The sequence below is a fragment of the Salvia splendens genome, chromosome 20 (assembly GCF_004379255.2).
Source record: "Salvia splendens isolate huo1 chromosome 20, SspV2, whole genome shotgun sequence".
Taxonomy (NCBI): domain Eukaryota; kingdom Viridiplantae; phylum Streptophyta; class Magnoliopsida; order Lamiales; family Lamiaceae; genus Salvia; species Salvia splendens.
The window spans coordinates 12,303,262-12,321,136 of NC_056051.1; the positions used below are offsets into that span (position 1 = coordinate 12,303,262).

General features: G+C 34.4%; 1 protein-coding gene and 1 long non-coding RNA gene across 6 annotated transcripts in view; both read right to left on the bottom strand.

Annotated features, from left to right (window-relative positions):
- LOC121782347 overlaps positions 1 to 17,875 on the bottom strand; it is a 63,474-nt gene that overhangs the window by 20,575 nt on the left and 25,024 nt on the right. The window lies entirely within an intron of this gene.
- LOC121782354 lies at positions 7,421 to 17,536 on the bottom strand. Of its 5 annotated transcripts, none has more exons than XR_006046396.1 (10): positions 17,248 to 17,536; positions 17,047 to 17,178; positions 16,150 to 16,375; positions 15,949 to 16,026; positions 15,675 to 15,726; positions 12,049 to 15,493; positions 10,672 to 11,207; positions 8,296 to 9,980; positions 8,031 to 8,128; positions 7,421 to 7,658 (listed from the first exon to the last, which is right to left on the bottom strand). It is a non-coding gene; the product is annotated as an uncharacterized LOC121782354 (long non-coding RNA). The 5 variants fall into 5 exon arrangements; XR_006046393.1 differs by having other exon boundaries at positions 8,296 to 9,472; positions 9,892 to 11,207; XR_006046394.1 differs by having other exon boundaries at positions 8,296 to 11,207; positions 15,953 to 16,026.

The following is a 17,875-nucleotide window of genomic DNA, read 5'->3' on the forward strand; positions in this document are numbered from 1 at the left end:
GTGTATATTTCAAAACAGATATACATAATGTACATATTGTGTAGTATAATGCGTAGTTTAGTTTCTGTAATGCATGATTTGTGGTATGTAATGAACATTTATCCTTACCTTTTTAATTTAGGTTGTGCCGTGTTTCGATGCTTTATGCACGTTTCTTGTTTTCCCTAAGGGTTTAACAAGCCTAGGGGCTAGAGTGTAGTATGTTCTAAGTCTAAAAAACGTTGCCCAAATACACGAGCTGCAGTAATTCGCCTGGGGTTGCACACGCATAGCGCGTAGGCATTTTTTAAAACAGATATACATAATGTACACATTATGCAATGTAATGCGTAGTTTTAGTTTCTGTAATGCATTATTTGTGTTATGTAATGAACGTTTATTCTGCCCCGTTTCATTTAAGTTGTGCCGTGTTTCGATGTTTGGCGCACGTTTCTTGTTTTCCCTAAGGGTTTAACAAGCCCAGGGGCTAGGGTCTAGTATGTACAACAACAACCACGTGATGCATAAAATAAGATAAATAATGCTATCAAAATAACCAAATAATGTACAGAATCACTCAAGTAATGAACATACCAACATTGCATTCATTCTTTGATTCATGTTCAACAACAATCTAAAAATGCATAAACATGATAAATAATGCATAGAAATAGCTACATAATGTACACATATTGCATTCACTCTTAGACTCATGTTCAAGTTCCGCGACGGCTTCCTTCTGCCGTGGAGTTAAACTTTTTATACAATTCAGAAACTCTCAGAATTTCTGGGCAATTCCTACTGGCAGTATATCATCGACCGTCTCGGCAATGTCCAATCTTAGCTGCTTTGATGCTGTACAACATACAGAATAATAACATACAATTAGTTACATAATGTACAAACTGAATAAAATAAAGTGGACAGTTATACTGCATTCACTTCTACACTCTTGTACAGAAGCATCAAAATAATGCCTAAAAACTGATACATAATGCATTTTAATACGCAAATAATGTTCGGAATAAATCAACAAATGCACCATGAATATTGCAATCACCCATTGTCCCATGTCCAACAACGGTCACATAAAGGATAAACCATGATTAATAATGCACTAAAATAACTAAATAATGTACAGATCCAGTCAAGTAATGTACATACAAATATTACATTCAGTCTTTGACCCATGTACAATACAAATAGGATAAAATAATGCATTCAAAAAGCCAAATAATGAACAAAATCACTCAAGTAATGAACATGATAAATAATGCATAGAAATAGCTACATAATATACAGATTCAGGCTAGTTATGAACATAAAAATATTCCATTCACTCTCTAACCGATGTACACCAGTAGGCACTTGATGCGTGCAACAGGTATATAATGCATAGAAATAGTTAAATAATGTACAGATTCATTGAAACAATTCACATATAAATATTGCATTCGCACTTTGAAGGCTTTACAAAAACAGTCACATTATATATAAAACATGGTAAATAATGCATTCAAACAGACAAATAATGCACTGAGTATATCAAGTAATACACATACAAATATTCCCTTCATTCTTGAACGTATACAACAATAGTCACATGATGCATGATACAGGATATATAATGCATAAAAATAGTTACATAATGTACAGATCCATTCATGTAATGACCACACAAATGAAATTGATTCCTCACCCTCTTTCTGCAATTGTTGTGAAACTGACGGACGTCCTCTTTTAGACATTTTGAAATCTGCGCAAGACACCAAACAAACATAACCCTATAAGATTTCATCAACAAATTCGCGCACTACAACTTTATGGTGATAATCGGGTGAATCGTGGTGTGGGTGGTGTGTTACGTGCGAAAATCAGAGAAAACGCTAGATGAAACTCAGAAAGTAAACTACTAAATTAACATTCGACAAACCCTACCTCCTCTTTGACCGCAGACGAATCTTGCACAAAATCGGAAGGGTTGTTTCCTAGAAATCGGGTTGGAGGCGAAGCGGTTAGAGAGGGCGGCTAGGGTTTTGAAAGGGGTTCGAAATTAGGGAGACGAAGCGGGTAGAGAGATTGTGAGTTAATACGTTTGGAGATGAATGGTGTGTAGAATAGAGGGAAGGTAGTGGGTATAGAAATTTCGCACATGCCGTTTCGGGAGTTTTTGAGTATAGAAATTTACTAATTCAACCCCATGATGCACGAAATGCCCCAAATAATGAACTACATGATCAAATCTATGCTTGTCATCCGGATCGTCCATCCGCCTGATCCAACGCTCCAAATTGAGAAGAAACTTAGATCTAAGGGGAGAAAAGGAGATTAACACTACCATATATATATATATGGTTTTAATCTATCTAAAGAAGCGCCTTAAGTACTAAAATACAGCCCAAAAATCGGTCGTCAGATCTGTAAATGAATGGCCACGATCTGTTTTATATTTTGTGAAATTTGTGTCATAGTAAGATCAATTTGCGTCATGTGAAGGGTATTTTCGGCAAATCAAATTAGTGGAACTGTTTCATATGGGCGGATTTAATGAGATTACTAAACTACACACACTCTACAATGTGGTTTTGTTTCCAATGCCATTTATTAAGCGAGAGAGAATAAAATTTCAGTCATTTATTCCCCAAATCAAGCAGAATTCGATCCAATCCCCTCAAATCCACTATTCCAACAAAACACAAATCGGCGTCCAAAAACCCTATCTAGTCTACATCGCTACTCAAATCAACAACAATCCTCTCACCGACAATGGTGAACACTCGTTCGGCCGGAACATCGAAGTATGAAGAAAAGGTTAGTTAGTGTTCCTAATTCATTAGACTTCCAGAATGTGCAATCGAAACTAACGCAAATTTATCTTGTTTTGGTAGTATATATAAGGATTGCTGTGAAGAAGAACCTACCGCACCAACCGCAATAAAAAGTATTTTGTTTAAAATATATGTTCATATTTTTGAGATTACAGTTGAATTTTCGTTTGACACACCTTTCCTGTTGGTGTTTTCCTTCTAAAACAACAGATCCAGCAACTGAGAGGGGTTCGAATGAAACGGGAGAGTGCATCTATGACCATCGACAAGAAGGTCATTCTTAAAATGACCGAAAAATACACTAACTATGACCTAAACAAGCCCTTTTCATTTTGGATCATCCAATATTAACATTACGGAAAACTACACTTACAATGACATAAACATACTCTATGTATGATTTTGTATTCATGTCGAGTTTTGTGTACATCAAATCCTACTTTGAAATTACGTAAACAATGTTTTGGGTGTAGTGCAAATATTGAATAGTACATCAGTCGTTTGACTAAAAATCGAATCGTTTTAAGGCCTTTAAGGGTATTGCAATCCCCTTGATTTGTATGGTCGAAATATCAAATCATGACATAATGTTTACACTTTGTGTCATACTAAGTGTATATTTGGGTCATTTCAAAATATTGTTATCCACATATGGACTTAGATTGAATTTCGTACAACAGAATACATCCAGGTTTTAGATACGTCATTCTAAATGGAACATTGAGTCATTTTAACAATAACAACAAAATTACTATACCATTTCATCTTATGGGTAATTTGTGTCATAATAATCCAATATTCGAGTCATTATATAATATTATAGAGTACCAAAATGCGTCATACAAATCTGATCAAAATGAGTACAATCAGGGGTAATGTATGTCATACAACTCTGATCAACCGGTGATAGCTAAAAAAGCAAACAATAACTGTTCATATCAAACAAACGGACAATGCAAGTAAATGGCGTACAAAATGAAAATTAAACTGAATTGAGTTCAAACTTCAGAATATCTTCTAGATCTCCGCTTTTCTTTCTCTTTAAATTTCACAACAGAACCTGTGCTTTCAAGCACGTCATCGGAGATTGACTGATTGTCTTCAAGCGAAGAAGGATCTGCTACGGTTTCCATTTGTGGAGAAACGGTGCGTTTGACCTAAAGCACAAAAAAACCCACCGCAGATTGATAACAAAACTTAATTTACATATAAAACAATGAATACCGACTATGAAATTAATTAGAAGATGAAAAACTGATATGAACATAAATTACCGATGAAATAAAGTGGTGACGGAGTGTAGAATAATATTATCAACACACACAAGATCTGTTGAAGAAGATGTAAAAATGGTAGGAGTTGAAGAAAATGATTATTAACTCCCCAATAAATCACGCAAGGAAAATGAGAATGGAAAAAAGATAGACGTACATGATTATAGGGATTGGAATAACAATTTAATGAACTTGAATGACAATATTAACTTTTTGGTATTATAAGGGAATAAATAAATATGACTTGCGAAAATAATTGAGTCGTTAGATCTTTCCATCTAAAGATTAAACACACTATAAATAAAATACACAAACATTCGTAGAATACATGTACCGCAAACATACTTAAATACATTACACACACTACCATTACGAACACAAAATACATTATTTATATACCATACAACAAATATATAGAAAAAATATGCAACATATACATGCATGCCACACAAACTATAAACATTAAATACAGTATAAATAAATATACAAACACAATATTAATAAAATATGCTACACAATAAATGGGCAGCACACACTACACGCTTTATATACAAAATACACCCTAGTACACAATATAGACAAAATGTAGAATACACACTACAGAAGACACATACACTACCCACACTACACAAATACACACACTTTAAACAAATACATATAAAACAACTAACACACTACACAAAATACTAAATACAAATCTTTATGTACTACAACTATGAAACACAATAATAAAATACAGAAACACAATAAATAAATCAAACACGCACACATAGCACACACACTACACACACGTACATAAAATAAACTATTTATACACTACACATCAAATGCACAAATAAATACACAATTTACACTTGTGGTCCATACTATAAACATTAAACACGGTATGAATAAAATACACAAACACAATATAAATAAAACACACACATACTATACACAAATAAACATACTACACACTATAAAAAATGACACACACTGCACACTATATACACTATACATCATAGCACACACTATACGTTGCATGCAAAGTTTATACATATGCACACTATACACAAAATATATACATAAAACCACTACACTTGATATACATACGCGCCTAATACTAGAAATATTAAACACACTATAAATAAAATACACAAACATACGTAGAATACTTGTACTGCAAACATACATAAATACATAAATACATTGCACAAACTACAATTCCGAACACAAAATACATTATTTATTTACCATACAACAAATGTATATATAAAATATGCAACTTATATATACGAGCCACACATACTATAAACATTAAACACCGTATAAATAAATATACAAACACAGTATAAATAAAATAGGCTACACAATAAATGGGCAGGACACAGTACACGCATTATATACAAAATACACAGTACACACTACACATACTAGTCTCAAGACACATGCACTACCAAAACTACACAAATACACACACTTTAAACAAATACATATAAAACAACTAACACATTGTACAAACACAATATAAATAAAATAAACTATACACACTACACGCATTATATACAAAATACACACTAACACACAATATAGACAAAATACACAATACACAGTACACATATTATACACGACACATACACTACCCGCACTACACAATTACACATTAAACAAATACGCATAAAATAACTAACACTCTACCCAAAATACTAAATACAAATATTCTAAACAAACTATACATACGCGGCACATACTACAAACATTTAACACACTATAAACAAAACATACAAAACACATGCATAATATACATACACACATAGCACACACTACAAATACATACATACAATACACTATTTATACACTACCCAACAAATGCACATATAAAATACACAATTTATACATGTGTTATATACTACAAATATTAAACACAATATAAACAAAATACAAAAACACAACAAATAAACACGCACACATAACACACGCACTACACACACATAGCTCACACACTACAAATACATACATAAAACACACTATTTATACACTACACAACAAATGCACAAATTAAATACACAATTTATACATGCGTGTTACATACTACAAACATTAATCATGCTATAAATAAAATACACGCACACAATATACACAAATAAACATACTACATAATGTAAAAAAAAATAACACACACTGTATACATACTATACATCATAGCACAAAGTATATACACCACTCAAATACCCCAATTTATACACATACATACTAAACTATCACTATAAATACAGAGAATACAAACAATATAAAAATACCACTCATTATACATAATCTACACATTTATATACACTATACAACAAATGTACGTATAAAATACACAATTTATACATACATACCACATACTATAAACATTAAACACATTATAGATAAAATACACACTCAATATAGATAAATAAAATACACTACAAACTAAATGGACTACACATACCACACGTATTATACACAAAATACACACTAGTACACAATTCACAAAATAAACATACCAAACACACTACAAAAATAACACACTTTACACACATGATATAGACAAAATACACTTTTTATACACAATACTATGCACGCATAAAATACACAATTTATATATATGTTACACATACTACAAGCATTAACCCAATATAAATAAAACACAAGAGACAACATTAATAAAACATACATACATACATACATACACACTAGATAAAATGAACATACTACGCACTAAACAAAAAATAACACACTTCATACACATTGCATACTATATACACCACGCACAATATATATACAACGCACATGCTCACTATACATCATAACACAGTTTACATTGTACACAAAGTATATACACCACGCACAATATATATACAACGCACATGCTCACTATACAAAAAAACACGCACAATGCAACACACATTCTATAATGTCTATATAGACATACTACACACACTATCCACAAAATTCATACGTTGCAAACATAGATGCACGCTACATATATTGTACATCATACTTAAACTATACACAAAATATACACTCAGTTCACCAATAAACAAACTGAACCCACTATAAAAAATAAATAACAACCTTTTTACACATACAATATAGACAAAATATACTCAATGTATACTATCCCCACAATATACATGTACTGCACACACTTCACACGAAGTATACATACACTCCACCAAGTATTCCTAAACATAATATACACTACACGTAAAAATCACACACTATACACAAAATACACAACACGTAAAATTCACACACTATACACAAAATAGACGTAGTGTCCGCACACAACAAAACACACTGCACTACATACACTATACACAAAAATACCTACGCTACACAAACACACTCTACACATGCATACAAAAAAACACTACACAATACACAAAATACATACACAAAATACAAACAGAATAAACACAATTCATGATGAATGACTGATAATTTGAATCATTTGAGACGGCATCTGCCAAGAGCTTTGTCTTAAGCTCCATTGCCCGTTCGGTAACTTGCCTCGGAGGGAGCATTTAACTGTCTTGAATCTATACCAAGCTTTTTTCAGCAATGCAAGAACCTATACAAAACAAATGACCATGATAGCACCAAGTAAGGCAAAATAAAAAAATGACAACTGCTCATATGTATAATAGGCAAAATCTTCTCAAAGTGCTGATATTGCAATGCTTATTGTACACTAAATACTATAAACAATGTTATAGACCCAATTACGACTAGGCATTACTAATAAGTAATTAAAAATCACAAGAAAAATTTGGAAAATAATTCAGTTTATTTTAAGAGTATAAAACTTGTTGGTTTTTCAATGTAATTGTAGCAATAGATTTAACGGGTCTAGGAAATCTTTTTTATTATAAATGCAATGAACATGCATCTCTCTAGAGTTATGACAAAAACAACATGATGCTTTGATTTTAGAAACCAATACCTCGAGTCCCCAGCTGACTTTGCCATATCCTGAGTTGCTGTGTTGCTGGCCACGTCATCCGGGTATGATACACTTTCAGCTTCACAGAGTTGCATAAGCTGCAACAGAAAAAATCACACTTTAAAGAATTAAGGGGGGTCTGTTCATAAAACCACACCAAGCACAAGTACAAGGACAATAAAAATTTTGAGGTGTGCTAACTTTACCAACAGTTGTAAGATTTAAAGATATATATCAACTTATCTTAATTGGAAAGTGCACTCACAATAGATAAAGCTTTAGATTTTAGGCAGGAGATAACAGCCATGTATGAGGAAATATTGTCTGAGCACGATAACTTTAAGTTCATGATGGCCTGAACCAGAATCAGAACGGCTCCATTGCACAGGGAAGAAAACAAATAATAAGGAAACTAAAGGGGAAAAGGAAAACGAGAAAGTAGTCGGGAGTTAAGAAAGAATTTAGAAGTGTGAGATTTTAGTTAACCAGTGGGATAAAGTTAAATGTGCTATTAATAGAACTTTTAATTGCTAACTCATAACAAGGAAGAAAATCCTCAAAGTAAAAGCATGGGAAAACCATAAGGATCAAGACAAAGTGTAAACAGAGAATTAAAAATGATAAGATAGCTACATCCAATCACCTCTATGGGAGTTTCTCTTCTCATAGTTGTAAAACCAGTCCCCATGTTAATGTAATCCATAAAGCGCACAGTGAGAGAGAGTAGCACAGTTAAACCTGATTATTTACTTGCTTGCTGAGGTTGATCTAGAAGCCCACGGAAATCCGACGAGGCAGATTGTATTGACAGCAAAGCAGCACTGAGTGACTGCATTGTAGGTTTTTGAGTAGATTAGTAGACAAAGACACTATTACCTACCTTAGGAAGGGTAGGTGTGTTATGATGGCTTCATGTAATTAGGAGTGAACTCAGAGAACTTGGTGGTCTATGTTGCAGTGGGATCGAAGAGGGAATTGATAATCCAGATAATTGCTGTTGGGTCCGATCAGAGAAAATGGTGGGCCTGCAATCTGAAACCAGAAGGACAAATTTGCAGTGATCATGAGTTCACACAAATCACTTGGAGTAGAAGTATTATCCACAACCAGTATTGGCAGTATGGCCAACATCAGGTTCAGTATAAGCCGCGGAAATACTGTTGAGTGCCCCATCTATAAATGCTACTCAGTGCAGGATATGATGGCATACTGTGGCCACTCAATGAGATGGTCCACAAACTGCTCCAATGCCATACTCCCAAAGGAAAACATCAGAATGTCATAAATTCAAGGTAAGACTGAAATTCACAATAATAACATTAACTGATAAACTAGGAAGGAACAAACTTCTGAATCTGCAGGCTTCCTCAAAGCATCTAAAACAGCTCGTAAAGCAATACCCCACGTAAGGTGAGTCACACATTGATGCTTAATGACTGATCCTGAAGCATAAGCATTCACAAAGGATGAGCATTATAGGCAAACCAAAATTTTTTAGAACAGGGTAACATTAGAACTAACATTGTTAGGTTGAATAGTATTTTACAACACTACTAATATGTTCTTCTGTAAACCAAAATTTGTTGCATAATCACCTAACGGACATGTAAAGATAACAAACTCAAATATAGTAGACTATGTATAAAACTACTTAACTGGCATATAAGAGATGTTAAGTCAAATTAAATTGTTGCGGAACTTGACCAAATATATAGAAATCGAAGTAGTCTAGATTCCATCCATTGTAATTTAAGTATTTACTACATAGTAGCAACAAGCTGCAGTTTCCATTCCGGCATTGCAAAAATATTAAAATCATGAGAAAGATCAGTCACCCTGCCACAGTAGTGGCAACACTAACCTTATAGAAAGTATCTTTACTGACACTCATTGATTGCTCCACCAGCTTCCAAGGCCCATGATTTCTTTTTTAGATGCAAGTACAGCAAACTTAATGCCAAAGTAAAAAGGAAATGTGTCTAGTAAGTAACTTTACTTGGGAAAGAGCCTGTAAATCTAAGAAACACTAATATTGCACATATTTGTACACGGCATATGAGAATATTAATTAATTATGCTGCAAGGTAGCAAAAATTGGATTAGAAAAAGATGAAAAACGTCAAGCACAGTATAACAAACAAAAATTTAATATATGTAACAATTTAATTATATAGCTGCAAAAGACAGCAAAGAATGAATAAAATAAGTAGAAAAATATAGGCGCAACAACCAGGAAGCAGAAGACCAAGCAAAGCAAGCTCAAAAACCAATAAATAGACTTGTGCCTTCTATTTTCCACACCTTCCCCCGTTTCTTATAAGTTAAAAACTCAGTTGCCACCTACCACCCCCGACCTTCAGATCGACTAAGTATATTCTACTCTATTTATGCACTACGAACTATAATAGAAAACACCTTAGTCGCACAAGAGATAACATTGGAAAGAATGAATCTAAATGCTTAGAGAGGCCTTCAAATAGAATGAATCCAAATGCTTAGAGAGGCCTTCAAATCGACTAAGAGTGACACAAGAATATGTTAATTACATCAGAAGCCTCAAACGCAACAGAATTGGCACACAACAGAATATGTTAAACAAAAATTATATCTAAATGTATGTACAAAGAAGAGAATAACTAACCACACATCCTGGTATCGTGAAGATATCGTGTTCTTCAGAATGAGACAAAGCAAGACCAACTCCAATTTTATTGGGTATCGACAAGTGTAAAGCATCAGAAAGATTGTGCAGTAGTTCTTCAGCTTTAGTATGAATGACACACTTAATATCGAACTAAGGTTAGGTTTAATAAATAAATGTTTGAATATATTGAGGTGGTCAAAACTAAACTGGAGCAGTAATACTCAATGAGACGGTCCACAAACTGCTCCAATGCCTTACCCCCAAAGGAAAACATCATAATGTCATAAATCCGAAGTAAGACTAAAACTCACAATAATAACATTAACTGATAACCAAGGTAGCTAAAACTCATAATATAATAACATTAACTGATAACCGAGGTAGCTAAAACTCACAATAATAACATTAACTGATAACCGAGGAAGGGACAAGCTTCCCAATATGCAAGCTTCCTCAAAGCATCTAAATCAGCTCGTAAAGCAATACCCAGCGTAAGGTAAGGTGAGTCACACGTTGATGCTTAATGACCGATCCTGAAGCAGAAGCATTCACAAAGGATAAACATTATAGGCAAGCTAAAAATTTTAGAACGGGGTAACATTACAACTAACATAGCATATCAATTTCCATTTACTCTCGACTCTTGAGACATAAAACGTCAAATAAAACAAATAACTAACCATCATACATCGACAAATAGTTAAACTCTTCTTACTAATCATTTGTATCTCTTTGCAATGACAAAAACCAAATGAGGAAATGAAATCAATTGAACAGTTCGTGGTAGTTTTTCAATTAGACGATCAAGATGACAAAAAAATATGCTTGTTAACTTGCAAACTCATTCTATGTGCTAAGTGACTTGTGAACATAGCAACTACAGTTTGGGAAGCCCTCTATATTCCATTTCACAAAATACCAGCAAAAAAAAATTAGTTGGTTAGGTTTAAGTTCAGAAATTTGCCACTAGATCCACAGGCACACACTATACTTGCAAATAACATGCAAAATACAAATAAGATTGTCCCCAGACTATATAGTACAAACATTTAAGATAAGATAAGCATGGAGGTGATCATCAAGTCTAAGTTATTGCAGGTTCTCAAACTCTCACCTTTTCAATCAAACTCTCACCTTTTCATTTGAAAGTAAATTTCATAAAATTAGCATCCATTAGTTATCTCTTCAAGCACATCATTAGTGTTCACATAAGCAAAGACATTTTCTAAGAAACTCAGATATCATGCTTTGAGTCTTGTCGACCTTCAATCATGAAAAGCAAAGAAACCTTACCACGAAATCTATAGCACTATATAAGATTTTAAAATTAGTTGTACTGAAGCAAAGCTTACAAAGTTTATCACAATGAATTACCGAAAATTTGAAGCATCTGAGACGACATCTGCCAAGCGCTTTGTATTACGTTCCAGTTGGCCCTTCGGGTAACTTGCCTCGGTGGGAGCATTTAACTCTCTTGAATCTATACCAAACATTTTTTCAGCAATGCAAGAAACTATACAAAACAAATGCCCATGTTAACAGTAGGCAAAACAAATGAGAAATTGAAAACTGCATATGTATAAAAGGCAAAATCTTCTCAAAGTGTAGATATTGCATGTACGGTAAAATACTATATACATTTGTTATAGACTCAATTGAGAGCTCAACCAGCTTCCAAGGCCCATGATTTCTTTTTAGATGCAAGTTCAGCAAACCTAATGCCAAAGTAAAAAGGAAATGTGTCTAGTAAGTACTTGGGAAAGAGCCTGTAAAAACATATATTAAGATGCCAAGATTTGACAATCAATGGGGGTTTATATATCAAAGAAACACTAATATAACACATATTTGTGCAGGCATATGAGATAAAGAAAAATAGGATACTATGCATGTATTATTTATAGAGCAGCAAGACAGCAAACAGTGGATTAGAAAAAGAAGAAAAACGTCAGCCTCAGTATAACTTACAAAACTATAATATATTTAACAGATTAATTATAAATCTGCAAAAATGCAGCAAAGAATCAATTAAATAAGCAGAAAAATATAGGTGCAACAACCAAGAAGCAAAAGATCAAGCAAAGCAAGCTCAAAAATCAATAAATAGACTTGTGCCTTCAGTTTTCCATCCTTTCCACCCGTTTCTTTTATGTTAAGAACTCAGTCGCCCCCTACCACCCTCGACCTTTAGATCGACTAAGTACTTTCTAGTCTATTTATGCATAGGAACTTTCACGGAAAACACCTTAGTTGCACAAGAGATAACATTTGCAAGAATGAATCTAAATGCTTAGAGAGGCCTTCAAATCGACTACGAGTAATACAAGAATATGCTGAATTATCTCAATAGCCTCAAACGCAGCATGATTGCTCTGTGATCTGACTCAAACACAAAGTCTTTCCTGCATACAACCAAGAAAAGGGTTACAGGTTTAGTGCAACATGTAGAAGAATTCCAAGGAGGTAAAAATTATAAGCTGTTGTATGTATTCCACTTCCTACAACTAAACAAAAAATTATATCTAAATGTATGTACAAAGAAGAGAATAACTAACCACACATCCAGGCATAGTGAATATATCGTGTTCTTCAGAAATAGACAAAGCAAGTACAACCCCAATTTTATCAGGTACCGACAAGTGTAGAGCATCAGAAAGATTTAGGTTTATAAAAATAAATGTTTGACTATTGAAGCAAATATTGGTTGCAGCTTTATACCCTTCAACTCACTGGAATAAATAGTGAGATGGTCAAAATTGAACTGGAGCAATAGTACGCTACCCTCCATTCCATCCATTGTATAATAACAAGTTAAACAATTACCCACACACATCAAATACGCCAAAACATAAGTCTTGCTCTACTTCAAGTCAAGTTAGACAAATAAGCACATTCACAAGACATTAGATAATCCTCTACTTCAAGTCACGTCAAATCACACAAATCATTTAGAGAAATTAGGTTGACCCCGAATTCACTCGCGGGTAAGACTTTAGAACAAGAATTGTACACGAACTAATTCCCTAAGAGCTAGGCATCCCAATACTTCAATGTAAGTTCGATTTATGTCTTGGGAGTCTCAAACCATCGTCACTAATTCATAAAGAGAATATCTTCCGGCTATTCTTTCTTTTAAGCACATAAGATCTTTCTCCCAAACTCAAGCAAAATTCATCGCTCACAAGTCAGTATGATGCATAAATCAAAAGGTCTTATTCATTTGGATGTAATGGGGCTTTTGGTAAAGGTGTGATCATATTTGGTTAAGTAGCTTATCACCTTCTTAAAATACTAGCACATCCATCATAGCATCCTTCACAACATCCTTCACATCTCACTCAATGCGTGCGAAATTCTGACATCTCAACACCTAAAACTCGAATTTTTCTACCATCTAAACAAAGTCATCATATTCTTTTGAGCAGATTTCTATTTTTCACTTTTTTTCTAGCCTTTGGCTTTTTTTTACACATGAAAGGCTGCCTTTTATTTTTATTTTTTACTAGCCTTGGCTTTTTTTAACACATGAAAGGCTGCCTTTTACTTTTCTAGCCTTGGCTTTTTTTTACACATGAAAGGCTGCCTTTTACTTTTCTGGCCATGGCTTTTTCTTACACATGAAAGGCTGTCTTTTTTTTCTAGCCTTGGATTTTTTTTACACTTTAAAGGCTGCCTTTTTATTTTATTTTTGTTTGAAGACGAAGCTTTTTCACTTTGTATCTCAGTATAAATGAATACCACCTGATGAATGTTCCAAGACTTCCATCTTTTTCTTGCCACTATAAGTACCCTCCCAAGAATGTTACAGGACTTCCATCTTTTCCTTGCCACCATTAAAACCCTCCCAAGAATGTGCTAGCATTTTAATTTTAGTGACTATGGTAGAAAATATAGGCCGACAAATGGATATAATAAGTATGGCTAATATAGTGACTTCAAAATTTTTAAACAAAGAAATTAGGTTTTTGGGGCTCAAAATGGCTCACTAGGGGTTTATGTAGGGTTAGGCATGTGATAATTTGGATATGAGGCTTTTTGTCCTATTGCCTAAATCATTTTTATGCACCAATATCAACAAGATTGCAACTCATAAAGCTCTCATCCATTCGATCGGCCCTATGGCTTTTTCAATTAATTTTTCAAAACCGGAATAGTTCTCTCTCCTTAGCTCAAGAAATCGGGCACCAAAGAACACTATTGTCACTTTATTGAAGCACGAGAAACCTAGTTCTCCAGAAGTTAGTAAGCAACAAGTTTTCAGATCAACCCGAGAGAGAAATGAAGCCTACACTAATAACCCATAAAAAAGTGGTGAAAGTAGTGACAATCAATAGAGAGAAAATCTTGCATGCATACACAAATAGCAAGTGGTGAAACTCTGTTCATGGAAGCATTTCGTCCTCAGTACAGAGTAGCATAGTACTAGGGCAATTTTTGGATATTTAAGAAGCTAATATCCATTGTTTATCAATTGGTGATGTGTATGAAATCATGAAAAACTAGGGAGAAGCACATATTAGAGAGCCATGGCAGACAACCTCTCGGAAATTTACTCTTAATCATAACATGTCAATTACAAAAAAACATGTAAGTCCTCTATAAAATCAACATATCAGGCATGAATGAGAATAAATAGCAGTTAGGCACTCATGTATAAGTAGGAAACATCACAAGTTGAGTATATACAGGTTTGAATGACACCCGAAAAAGATGAGAAGTAGAGTTACCAGAATCCTCAAAGACCAAGATTTGACGACTACAATAATAGCTCGGATTTCCGGCCTGCTAGAAACCTGGTACCTTCTCACATACCAAAATGCTGAAAGCAAACATCTACCAGTGTATCTTTATCAGAATAAAAAAACGTAGTACTCTGTCAATTTAGATCATCTTCGAAACTTTCCAACATTCAATTTTGATTGATCGATTAAATTGTTTTCTTTAAAAATATATTGCCATGCCATCTTTCTTTCCTATCATCTTGGCAAGATCAGTCTTACCTTCCTACCTTCCTTTTCTGGCATTAAAATTCCCTTTTATGAAGCTCATTCCCTACAAAACAGTGTGAATATTTGCATATCATGTAAGACCCCAGGAAAATTAAGTGTTATTTAAACGTGGTTTTATTAACATGATTTTCAAATCTTAAGCGAAAGGAAGGAAACGTTTTATATCATAGAAAAAAAGAGAATTTCTTTCATTTTCTTTTATCATCACTAGAAAAAATAAGTACTAAATCACAACATGAGATGATCTCTTACAAAAAAAATGTACCTACTCATTTTATTCATCAGGGCCGGGAGTCCAATATAGGAAGCTAGTTGCTTCTGCAGTCCACCCCTTCCCAAGCTCCTGCAAGAAGAAACAAACTTCATTAAAATCTTATCAAGAAGAAAACTGTAATATCCCACATCTTTTAAACTACTATGTTTGCTTGCTTTACATCTTTTATCTATGTTGAGAATAATTAATTACCAAGATGGGAGAAAGGAAAATTGCTCGAACAAGTAGGTGCAAGAAGTTGGGAAAATTGCTTGCCTTGCGGCATGAGTAATACACTAGCTATACATGTGAATATATATATATATATATATATATATATATAACCCTCTGTATCCAACACTTTGCAATAGGCATTATGGCACTTTTCGGATAGCCACTCTTTAGTCTCGAATGCCCACTTTTTCTCCCAAACCATGTCCTGCAGTCAAAGAAAGAAGAGCTTGTCATGTTAGAAGACAAAGAACTTCTACACTCCATTTCTCCCTTTAGTCAAAGAATGGATAGTCCACAAAACAACTTTGACGCCATTCTCTTTGTGGTGACACCAAAGCACACATGCATTATCATCTTTCAAAATCTTGCATGATGAGAAACAAAGTCCCCAACACCATGATGAGTATGAAGACTGAGAGGAGAGGAGCCTCATGTATCTTGTCGCCACATTCAAGATCACTCGGTAAGAAATTCACTATATATAGAACATCCCTATCAACCTTTTTCCCATCACAATCTCTCATCAGTTTCATCACATAAATTCATCTATCCCACCCACAAAAATCCATGTTTCCACACATTCTAGTTTAGAAGAAAGTGCTTCAAGAGTCTAGCTAGCAAGGAGAGGAAAGTTGCATATTGTTCATTCATCAAGCTTTTTCTCATATCTAAGCAAGTTCCCTACCAAAATTCTTTGTTCAAAGCAAGCCATAATTTAGTACATATCTCTGTCCCAAAACCCAAAACACAAGCATGCTTAGTGTTTCTTCAAGATCTCAACTTTTATGCATAAATAGGAAAAACCTTAGCCCTCTTGAATCACAAATACATAAGCCACTCAATTAAGAATTTGACTAAGGAAGTAAGAAATCATACCCTGGCTGGAGTTTCTGTCCTCTGTCAGCAACAGCAGCAGCGCCGGGTCGGCGGCGGCGACGGCAGCCGGCGGTGGTGGCGAAATACGGCAAACACGACACTTCTTGGCTCCTTTTCAACCCCTCTTAATTTCTGAAAATTTAAGCAAAGATTCAAAGTTTAGAAACTTGTTTTTACAAATTAAAAGTGAAATATACTTACCTCACGAACGACGACGGCGACGGCGGCCGGCGCAGCGACGGCGGCAGCCCGACGACAGCAGCGGCAGTTTCCAGCCGGCGGCGGTGCTGGCGGAGAGGGAGACCGAGAGGGAGAGTGAGAAGAGAGGAAAGGAGAGAAGGGAAGCAGGGAGAGATGGCCGGCGGGCCGGCAGTGGCAGCCGTTTCCGGCAGAGGCGAGAGAGAAGGGAGATTTGAGAGAAAGAGGCGTTGGGGGAAGGAGGCGCAAGTTTCAGACTTTGAATTTGAATTAACTAGGGTTTCAGAGTTTGAATTTGAAGTGAATTGGGTTTCATTTTTATTTCTTAGCATAATGGACTTTAAATTAATTAAGTTTTTGGTTTTTTTAATTATTTTTTATTATGGAATAAACCCTCTAAAATTTAAATAGTTGAGCCTAAGTCTTCTTTTAAAATATTAGTGTTAGTTTAGTCCAACTTTTATGATGATTATAATTAATTCTTGAAGTTAAGATTTATTTAACTAGTAAGTTATGTATAACTTGAAGCTTTGGTATTTATTGCATTAATTTTGTCTGTGCCCTTGCATAATTGGAGTAAGATAAATTCATGGTTAAAATTTAACCTCTTGAGAGTAGTGATAAATTAACA